The 11,363-nt window shown below is 47.7% G+C and overlaps 1 long non-coding RNA gene across 2 annotated transcripts; it reads right to left on the bottom strand.

Annotated features, from left to right (window-relative positions):
• Positions 1-6,518: 6,518 nt before the first annotated feature.
• Positions 6,519-10,348, bottom strand: LOC125523093. Of its 2 annotated transcripts, XR_007290102.1 has the most exons (6): positions 9,938-10,348; positions 9,777-9,844; positions 9,376-9,493; positions 8,265-8,330; positions 6,885-6,968; positions 6,519-6,808 (listed from the first exon to the last, which is right to left on the bottom strand). It is a non-coding gene; the product is annotated as an uncharacterized LOC125523093 (long non-coding RNA). The 2 variants fall into 2 exon arrangements; XR_007290101.1 differs by having other exon boundaries at positions 6,885-8,330.
• Positions 10,349-11,363: the final 1,015 nt, after the last annotated feature.

Raw genomic sequence — 11,363 nt, 5'->3', positions numbered from 1 at the left:
CTTTCCGTGCAAAGGACATGGGACTGTGATCCTACTTGGTGGCCACCAGGTACCGAACTGACACAAAAGGTTGTGCCGCACTCCAGCTCGTTGTTACTAAGGCCTTGTCCAGCCTAAACCTGCAAAACTGGCCTCCAGCAACACATTTTTCAAAGGTCCAGTCCACACTAATGTAGCCCAAGTTATCAAGACCACAAAGATCGATGCCCTATGTGAACCCACTCATTTGGCACACATCTCGCAAATTTGGTCTCATCTGTTCTTCCCCGCGCGAGAACTCCGTTAAAATCACCTATGCATAACCATGGGAGGGTGGATTCCCCTCTCAAATGAGCCATGGTATCCCAAGTTTGTTGTCTCAAACTTTTGTTAGCTTCACCGTAGAAACTTGTGAGTGGCCGGTGATCTATTCACTGTTCAGACACCCATGCATCAGTGTGATATTTCGAGTAGTTCTTAACACGAAGACTTACTCTATTCCACCAAAACACACCCAGGCCCCCACTTCTTCGTGAACTGGCCACTGCAAAACCCTTAACAAAACCTAGCAAAAGGTGTTGGGCCTTCCACTTGCTTTTTCGTTTGCCAACTACGTTTCCACAATGCAAACCACCGATGGCTCCTGGAGCTTTCTCACCGTTGCGGCGGTGCCAATCCCGCGACAGTTTCAGCACAAAATTCTCATTGGATCTCGCGGTCCTCCTCCTGGCCACATCATTGATCATGTCCACATCATCTCCTATTTCCCTGTTACCTTGCCTCCTCTTCACTATAGGCCCTTTCCCCGGTGTAGCTTTTGCAGGAGCTGCATCCCTAGAGTTGCACGCTTAGGCACCCTCAAGCAAATGAAAGGTGCCTGCAAGGCTGCAACTCTTCCATTGAGATTACGAACTGGCTAGCCATTTATATTTATCGAGCTATCTGGAGAAATAAGCCTTTTTGCGCACACCCCTCTCCTTTTCAGGATCATCACCATAGTTTGCATTACCATTTGATATGTGTGTTATGATTCGTGCGTGTTAGCTTTCTTTCTGAGGAATCATGCCATCGGGAATGAAGCAGACACTTAGGGGAATTAAAATGGCCATTTTCTCAAGACACTTAGTGGAATTAAAATGTTCATTTTCTACCGAGAATTTGTTCCTCGTCACCAAACTGCAACAGGTACTCTTGCATATTCTAGTAATAATTCCTTTGTTGTCCTTGTAGAATCATCACCCCGCTGCATTCTCCAAAGAAGAAAAATAGTTATGTTCAAATATTTCCAAAGCTGACGAAGGCTTTTCATTTATTTTTCTTCGAAAAGGAAGATGTCACCCGGCCTCTGTATCTGGGAGACGCATGCAGCCATTTTATTAATTATTCATAAAGACCTTACAAAGTAGTACATCAGGTAGTCTGAAGCCATGATCTTAGCAACATTTGTCGCTACTCCTATCCATTTGATGAAGAGGTATCAATAGTCCGAGCCTAGTACCAAAGAGACATCGCACCAATGGCTGACATCTAATGCCCCAACCAAGCCACATACTAGGTTTGGGGCGCAAACCGGTCCGACATGCTCTGATAGGTCGTCGCCGCCGTCTTCCACCGATCCATCTTCAGAGCAGGTACTGATGCATTAACATTGCCAGGCCTGCCGTCGACGCCCCCATGGCGCTAGACAATGCCTCCTTCCTGCATGCGTAAATCATCACACATTTGTCGCCAAGGCCTTGCCCTGCCATGCCGCCGAGACTCCACGTCGTCGATGTGTCACATGGAAAGCCGCTCCACCGCTGGAACTGTCCACGGGTCCCTCAAGCCAATGCACGCCTCCAAGAATGACGCCCCAAGGAGGAAACGACACAAGTGTGCCACCGTCATCCGATCGACTGATCTTGGGTTTCCCCCGGAGGTATCGGAAGGAGTTGGGAGCTTCACCTCGATAACACCTTCAATAAGGATACGACGCTGACGGCGACACCATCACTGGCTCCGACCACCGGTCGGAGACCAGGTTTTCACCCAGATCTGTCCCATGAGCATCCAATCGACAACATGTGCACCATCCAGACCACCTTCAAAGCCCCATGTCTGGCCACTCAGATCCGATGACCATCCACAACAACACTGCCACCATGGGAGCCCTGGCACACCGGCCACTGCCTGCATGTGCCACCACTGGAGCCTGGGAGGAGGGTCGCGACCCACCTCGCCAAACCGTGAGAATGGTCGAGAGGAATCCTACGCACTCATCACCGTCGCTGATTCGATCCAATCTGGAGCCAAAATCACATATCCGCCTTGAATAGAAACATTGCCACGCCAGCATGGCAAGAGGCCTAGACTTCACCTGCCACCACTGAGGGAGTCCTGGATTAGGGGGTGTTCGGATAGCCGAACTATACCTTCAGCCGGACTCCTGGACTATGAAGGTACAAGATTGAAGACTCCGTCCTGTGTCCGGAAGGGATTTTCCTTGGCGTGGAAGGCAAGCTTGGCGATACGGATGTTCAGATCTCCTACCATTGTAACCGACTCTATGTAACCCTAACCCTATCCGGTGTCTATATAAACCAGAGGGTTCTAGTCCGTAGGACAGCATACACATCAACAATCATACCATAGGCTAGCTTCTAGGGTTTAGCCTCTTTGATCTCGTGGTAGATCAACTCTTGTATTACCCATATCATCAATATTAATCAAGTAGGACGTAGGGTTTTACCTCCATCGAGAGGGCCCGAACCTAGGTAAAACTTCGTGTCCCCTGCCTCCTGTTACCATCCGTCTTTAAAGACGGCACCGTTGCTAAGGGAGCTTTGGCTGTCGGCCAAACCCTCCGGCTAGGTGGTTTTCTTATGACCACCTGTTCGGCTTCTACGCCGACGATGACCTCTTGAGCCATCGAAAACAATCTTCATGTCAACTCGGAACTTGCCGAGCAGTTAAATCCAATAGAGCTTTCCTCCATAAACGAGCTCGTGGATCGCTTCGCCACCCTGGGAGTCGCTACGGATTACGACCAGATTGGGCCTAAAACCGATCTGAGAGAGATTAACTCTCCCCAAGCCACCCATCACGTTGCTGTGGTAGAAGGACGGTGCGGCGACCCTTCATCTATCCTAAGGACTCGCTACGTCCGGATTCCCAATCCCTCCAAGCCGGATGTCCGCGGAGGGGAGGATATCACTCAAGACCTGAACCGAGAATCAAGCGACGGACTGGATTCATTGGACGACACCCAGGAATCCAAATTTTCGAGTTCAGAAATTCCTCGGCCTCTGAGCCTCAGAAGGGGTAAGGCTTCGGATTCAATTCCACCCACCCACCCGAACATTAGCGATCTATCCCAAATCAGGCAAGAGCCCAAAGAAACAGTACATCATTACTGGGCCAGATTCCTCCTGGTTATGCACAGGATAAAGGGCTACCACGAGGAAGACGCAATTTCATCCTTTTGCAATAATTGCACGGACAAGGGAATACTCAACGCCATAAGTCGCCGTGATATTACACGCTTCGTTGACTTAGCGTCCATAGTACGAAAGTACTATGCGATGGAAAGCGCCCGGAAAACTGAAACAAAATTTTGGGACAATCCGGCCCTTAATGCAAGCCCAGTCCGAAATAAAAGGGTGCATCATCGCCAGACACCCGGGTCAAACACCAAAAGGCAAAAACCCTCTTCAGGGCATGGAACCGTACTGGAAGGATGGCTTAATGGACCCTGTAAAATTCATAGTACAGAGGACGCCACACCAACTCACAACCTTAGAGCATGTTGGATACTCCGGCAGGTGGCCAAAATTGGCGAAAACCTCCTAATCCCGGAGGCCACAGAAAGCCACCCCAGAGACACCAATACGGTATTAACAGTCTTCGAGACCTTCGCATCAAATAACATGCGAAAAAGGACACTCCGCAGCCTTGCTGAAGTATACCAAGTAGCAACAATAAACCCATGGAGTGACACGGTCATTACATTCAACGCCAGTGATGAACCTAAATTCCGAACAGCCCGAGCACCAGCCGCATTGGTCCTCAGTCCAATAGTGGACGGCTTTCGTCTCACCAAGGTACTCATGGACGGCGGCAGCGGATTGAACCTCATCTATGAGGAAACTCTCCAAAAAATGGATATAGACTGGAACCGCATCACGCGAAGTAGCACAACCTTTAGAGGAATAATCCCTAGTCGGGAAGCGCGCTGTACAGGAAAAATCACACTAGATGTGGTGTTCGGCACGCCGGACAATTACAGGTCCGAAGAAGTCACGTTCCACGTGGCCCCGTTCAGCAGTGGTTATCACGCTTTGCTAGGGCGGGAAGCATTCACAATCTTCCAAGCAATACCCCATTACGGGTACATGAAACTCAAGATGCCCGGGCCCAATGGGATCATCACTCTCGCTAGTGATCCGGACATAGCACTCTGCGCCGAAAACAAGATAGCCGCACTGGCCCTCGAGGCACTATCCGAAGCCCTAGCGGCTGAGGAGCTGACTACGCTGCGCTCTACGGTGAATAGGGATGATGTGGTACTCGACAAAAGATCCAAATCCACCTCCTTTAAACCAACGGACGAAATAGTCAAATTCCAAGTCCATCCAACGGACCCCAATAAAACAGCTTCCATCGGGGCACAGTTAAACCCTGATGTAGACGCCGCATTGCGAGAGTTCCTACGAGAGAACTGGGACATTTTCGCCTGGCACCCTTCACACATGCCAGGAATCCCACGCAGGCTGGCCAAGCACAGCTTAAATATCCAAATAGGATTCAAACCTCTCAAACAGGCTCTCCGGTGTTTTTCCGAACCTAAGAGACAGGCTATGGGAGAGGAGCTAGCAAAGCTATTAGAGGCCGGATTCATCAGAGATATAAAACATCCGGACTGGCTAGCAAACCTGGTGATGGTACCAAAGAAGGAAAAATCCTGGCGCCTATGTGTTGATTTTAAAGACCTTAACAAGGCTTGCCCAAAGGATCCCTTCCCCCTCCCCCGCATCGATCAAATTATCGATGCAACCGCAGGACACGATTCGTTGTGTTTCCTCGACGCATATTCTGGCTACCATCAAATCAAGATGGCAGAACCAGACCAAGCCGCAACGGCATTTATCACACCATGCGGGCCATTCTGGTTCAACACGATGCCCTTCGGGCTCAAAAACGCCGGCGCAACATATCAGCGCATGATTCAGACATGTTTGGCAAGCCAGATCGGTAAAACAGTGGACGTGGTCGTCAAAGCAAGACATGTTGAATCTCTAGTAGACGACTTGAGACTCACATTTGACAATCTCTGAACATACGACATCAAGCTCAACCCGGAAAAATGCGTTTTCGGCGTTCCAGCCGGAAAGCTCTTGGGCTTCATTGTATCCAGCAGAGGAATTGAAGCAAATCCAGCCAAGATCCGAGCTCTGTCGCAACTGGATATCCCAAAGGACCTCAAACAAATACAAAAGTTAACCGGATGTGTGGCGGCTCTAAGCCGCTTTATCTCCCGCTTAGGAGAAAAGGCCCATCCCCTTTACCGCCTCCTTTGGTGCACCGAACACTTCAAATGGACGGACGCAGCTACGGCCGGACTCGACGAAATAAAAGCCATAGTGGCAACAAACCCAGTCCTGGCCGCGCCAAACACTGGCGAACCAATGCTATTGTACATCGCAGCAACACATCAGGTGGTAAGCGTAGTGCTCGTCGTCGAACGAGAAGCGGACGGACACAAATTCCCCCTTTAAAGGCTGGTCTATTATGTGTCCACTGTCCTCACTCCCTGCAAATCACGGTACCCGCATTATCAAAAGATTGCGTACGCGGTATTCATGGCATCCCGGAAGCTACGACACTACTTTCAAGAGTGTTCAATAACAGTAGCCTCAGAAGTACCACTTAACGACATTATAAACAATCGTGACGCAACGGGCCGGATTGCGAAATGGGTCATCGAGCTCCTCCCATTCGACATAACTTATAAGCCACGACGAGCCATCAAGTCACAAGTTTTGACCGACTTCGTCGCAGAATGGACGGAGGCCGAACTCCCTAGAGAGTACGGCACATATTCAAATTGGATCATGGATTTCGACGGCTCCAAAATGTTGGCTGGACTGGGGGCACTACACCATGACACTGCATTCCCCACAACCAAGTTAGATGGGAAAATAGCTTCTGTCGACTGCTAGTCGGTCAGGAAAAACTATTGCCGACCGATCATGTCTGTTGGGGTAAGTCCAGACGGGAAAACCCTTTCCCGACCGACATACTTTTCCCGACCGACTGCTTGTCGGCTATGGAGCATCTTTCATCTTTCCCAACCAACAATTCATCAGGGTTGCCATGGGCCTTTCCCAATGGACTATCAGATAGGGTAATCTTTTCCGACCAACATTCAGTTGGGCCATCCAAACAACCACAACGGCATGGTGCACTCACTACATCAACATTCTACATGCTATATAAGATGTACATTTAAATCCATAAATTACCAACATGCATAATCTTAAATCCAGAAGGACACAGCGGAAAAAATGATAGCATCATACATTAGATCATCACACATACAAATAGTTCATTCGTTCTAATGAGTCACTACACCTAGATTGCTACAAAAACAAAGATAATTAAGTGCATTACACATGTTGGTTGAGTGTCAAAAGACACGACATAGATCCAGTTTTACAAAATGAAAGCTAAAGATGCAGCATCTCCAAATAGCAAGGAATGTCCTCCGTTACAAAATCATCCAGTTGATGCGGACAACCGAATACTAGGTTCTTTATGCATTTCCTTCCCAACAGGATGTTGACAAGAACTTCTGCAATGGCATAGGGTCATTACACAAATTATCAAGGTATTCGGAGTAATATACTGAATACATGGTTGGTGTTTACCTTGCTAGATGGCCATGCAATGGACCTTGCACAGCCTCGCCAACATATCATAAACCATCATACTGATAAGGCAGTGTAGCATCCCTTGTAATCAGACCATTCACAACAACCTCATAAGTCTAGAAATTAGAGAGACAGCAGCAGCGGGAGGATTACAAACAAATCTAGAAAACAAATAGAAACTTCAAATACAGATGGCATAGTCATTGCTTGTTAGAAATTCCCACGTGAAAAATCACCAACTATCTTCAAGAGCGCAAGGCAATAGCGGCTCGTGCCAAGTTGCCAAGTTGTAAGTATTTCACGAGAAAAAAATAAAGATTCAGGACTGATATCCCGAGTCAGGCTCAATTGTCGAAACCATCTGAAGAGAGCTCTAGCATTAGGCTGAGATCCGAGATTACCAAGCCTAGAGGATAATAAGGGTATATTACAGGAAACGTTTAGCAGCTATGGAAATCAGCGCACTGTAAAGGTATGTCAAACGGAATTTGGAAACAAGCACAACATAAAATAGTAAGCTTCAGCAGAAAAGAAAACAAATCAAGAGCATTCGATCAAGCAGGGTTTTCTGCTATACGCCACAAGTATCTTTTATCCAACCCAAGCAAAAGCACTAGGTTATCGAAGGTTGTTTACAAAACAGATATTATGATATCAAAACTACAACAGTCTGCATTGACTTAAAATACAACAAAAAAATGTTCTCGTCCAACCACAATATTTGTAGTCCACGACATGAGAGCTAAATAATCCAGAACTAAAAATCCCTACAACTCTACATTTGTGTTTTTAATCAAAATGTAGGACCTATAATTGAAATCTAAGACCTATATATAAAATAAAGATCTGAAACTCAGTTTGTGTGCTTGTAAAACAATTATATTACAAGAACACATTAGAGAAACATACAATGCATATGAACAATACATGTATATATGCAGTTATACCACCAGTACATTTTGCTACTTCCAAATATGTATCCGATATGCGTGCGAGATAAGAATACCATGATATGACAATATGTGCGCGATACAGGAATACCATGATATGTGAATTCCACCTGAGAAATACCTTTTCAAAAAACAGGCACCAGAAATCAGTCTTTGCTTTCAGCAAAAAAAAGGCAACATGCACTACATGCATACCCGCAGCCCGTAGCCATCAAAGTCATACCCATCACGACCATAAATTAAATCATCGGCATCACAAGGATCCTCAGACTAAAAAGATCATTAGTTATATCAACCCAAAAAATATACACATAGTTAAGAGACTATTTTGAATCCCAAATAATAACAATAAGACTTCTATTACAAATTCTAAGTATAAGCCTCACATTACAGTGAAAATTCTACATGACCATGACAAAATACTAACCTCAAGAAAAGCATAACCAGGAGGTCATGGAGGAATCTTCAAGTCAATATCCACAATATGTCTATGCTGCATAATGATAAATAAAATTAAGGCATGAATAAATCGATTTTAATTCCTTACAATGCCTTGTAAATGAGCTGCAACCTATAGCATAGTTTCCTTACTATGTACAACTTACAGTGAAAACTTGGTCAAAAACTTCATTAGTTTGTGATATAGTCAATTATCTTTACATAATTGCCAAAGCCACAAGGAAAGCTAATGCCAAAATCATTACACAAAATTGAATATGGACCGTGTAAAAGATATCCTCAACCTCCCTCTTAAGAATGTCTGCAGGGAGGTTGCCTACATAAATGGTGCAGCTGTTGCACCTGCCAATTGGTTCTGCCTTTAATAAACAAAATAAAGGCCATACGCCTATAGATGAATATTTGATGAAAAAACACTGTGCACTTTAATTTCTTGGTGCAAAACATGCTAGCTCGAATGGTGCAGACCACTGGCGGAGCGTCGTGAGGGCAAAAGTGTGCCATGGCCCGCCCAGCCGCTGAGGTAAAAATATAGCTATATACGTGCAGGCCAGCCCACGACTGCCTCACTCGCATGCTGTCTTGCCTCGTCAGGCTTCTCTCCTTGCATCCAGCCTCAGTCGCCCTCCATGCTAGGGCACGAGCCACACGTACAGCTGCACAGAGGGACAGAGAGAGGTGGGGCGGAGCCGCAAATTAAGGTCCAGCTGATGGCCGCAGCGAGTAGCAGCGTAGAACTAGAGCGATGCGGAGTGCGGATGCTCCAGGGCGACCCATGCCGCGGTGGCTTGGCCACGCCCCAGGCGGCAGCTAGCAGCGGCTGCGCCCAGCCGGGTGACGGCAAGTGCAGACCTAGGCGAGGAGCGCTGCTGCACTAGCACAGGCACATGCACAACCCACAAACTCTCATCTCCCAGGCAGTCTAATTTTCCTATAAAATGTAGGCTATAGCACTCCGAAATTCAGTGAATTGATAATACACATCCTAATTTGGATAGTAGATAATTTCCATAGGCACTGGGTAGCAAGGCTGATCAATGCAAAATCGATTTGGTTTTCAAGTGAAAAAAGAGATGTACGTTACAGATTAAGTTGAGGAAGACTTTTCAGCAGCAGCTCATCATCCTTTCCTTGAGTTGATTTTTTTTCGTGTTTTTTTAGATTGGCCCGCCCAGGCTTTTCTTTGTAGCTCCGCCACTGCAGACAAACATTAAAAGCAATAGAAGAAAATAAAATTGCCGCCGAAGTCATCATCAGGAAAGAAGAGCATAAAGCCAAATTTTATACTCTTGTATGTCTACTAGATTTTATCGATTATACTACAGAATCGCTAGAAACTACCAAACCACAACCTTACACCTATCAAACCATGACCTGACGTCTAACTTTTCACTATAAGAATTAGTAGTACAAATTTGCAATTGTTTAATTGATTCTGGACAGTTAAACAAAATACCGTATAACCTAAACCAAATCTTACATTCTGCTCCAACTCCCAACCGAAGAGCTGCTTGCTGGATAGAAGAATTACCACAAGTCATGGCGGATCTGAAGAGAAAAAGGAAATGGAACAAATCAAACCACGGTAGCACTGATTGGGAAGGGGTGGAGAGGGAGCAGGGGAGGGAAAATACCACTCACCATCGGGGGAGGGAACGCACCGGCAGTCAATGGCCAGATTCTCCTTGAACAGATCCGGCGAGTGCAGATCGATGGAGGCCCCTGGCGTGGCGGCGGCGGTGGAGGCGCCTTGGTGACGAGAGCGGGGGCTAGTTCTCCCTCTCCCAGGTGACCCACCTCTCTATCTCACCCCCGGATCTGAGAGGGGTGGCGGCGTTCACCACCGCTCCTTGGCCTCTCAGCGTCGGTGCTCTGACTTCGAGAACATGCGGCCCGAGGGTTAAAAGTGTTAGCAGTGGGGGGTGCCTGAGGATGAAGGGGGCAGGGCTGAAACCTCGCTGCCGCGGTGAGGCCGTGCTGGCGACGGCCGACGGCGTGTGGGCTGCTAGATTGCTAGCGGTCGGCGGCGGGGGGAGGGGAGGAGGGAGCGCGCATGAGGATTTGGGTTTGGGGAATTTGGACGCGGTCGTGACACCTGTAGGCCGAATAGAAAAGGACGAGGGGGGGTTGGCGCTAAGTTTTCGGCCCGGTCGCGCGCAAAGATGGGCCGGCCCAATTCGCAACTAACAGTCGGTCGGCAATATTCGCCGACCAACAGTGTGATGGAAACAAGAGCTTTCCCGACCGACAGTCGGACGTCAAATATCAAAGTATTCCCGACCGACGGTTGGTCGTGCTACGTAAGTATTACCGACCAACAGTTTGATAGAAATTTTTCCGACCAACAGTCCGTTGGAGAAAGAAACTTTTCCCAACACACAGCGGTAGGGAAAATCTAGGGTGTGATGTAGTGGGGCTGGCGTCGTTTTGACGTCCCCCACAGGAGACACAGTTCAATACGTACTACAGATTCTGTACATGGACTCCAACAATGCGGCCGAATATGAGGCCCTTCTACATGGTCTCCGGATGGCAGTATCCATAGGCATCCAACGCCTAGAGGTGCGCGGGGACTCGAACCTTGCAATCTCCCAAATAAACGGAGACTTCGATGCCAAGGATCTGAAAATGGCAGCTTACGGCAACGCCGTCCTAAAAATGTCAGCTCGGTTCGAGGGACTTGAATTTCACCATATAGCCCGGGAAAACAATCAGGCGGCGGATGTCCTGGCACGCATCGGCGCAAAACGCGATGTAGTCCCCCCAACATCTTCTTGGAAAGGCTTTTCAAGCCATCCGTGGCATGGGAAGGGGAGCCAAACAATAACAGCCCGGACCCAACCGCACTGCCCGACACCGAACATTCTGACACAATCGGAGGCTCTGCCATTGAAATAACACCTTCAGCCCACGTAATAATGGCCATCATCGTCCCGTGGACAGAACCATTCCTCGCCTACCTTACTAGGCAGGAACTCCCCGAGGACCAAAATGAGGCACGCTGCATAGTGCGGCAATCCAAAGCCTACAGAGTCCGCAAGGGAGAGCTTTATAAGAAAAGCACTAC

The sequence above is a fragment of the Triticum urartu genome, chromosome 7 (assembly GCF_003073215.2).
Source record: "Triticum urartu cultivar G1812 chromosome 7, Tu2.1, whole genome shotgun sequence".
Lineage (NCBI taxonomy): Eukaryota > Viridiplantae > Streptophyta > Magnoliopsida > Poales > Poaceae > Triticum > Triticum urartu.
This window is presented reverse-complemented; position numbering and strand designations above follow the sequence as displayed.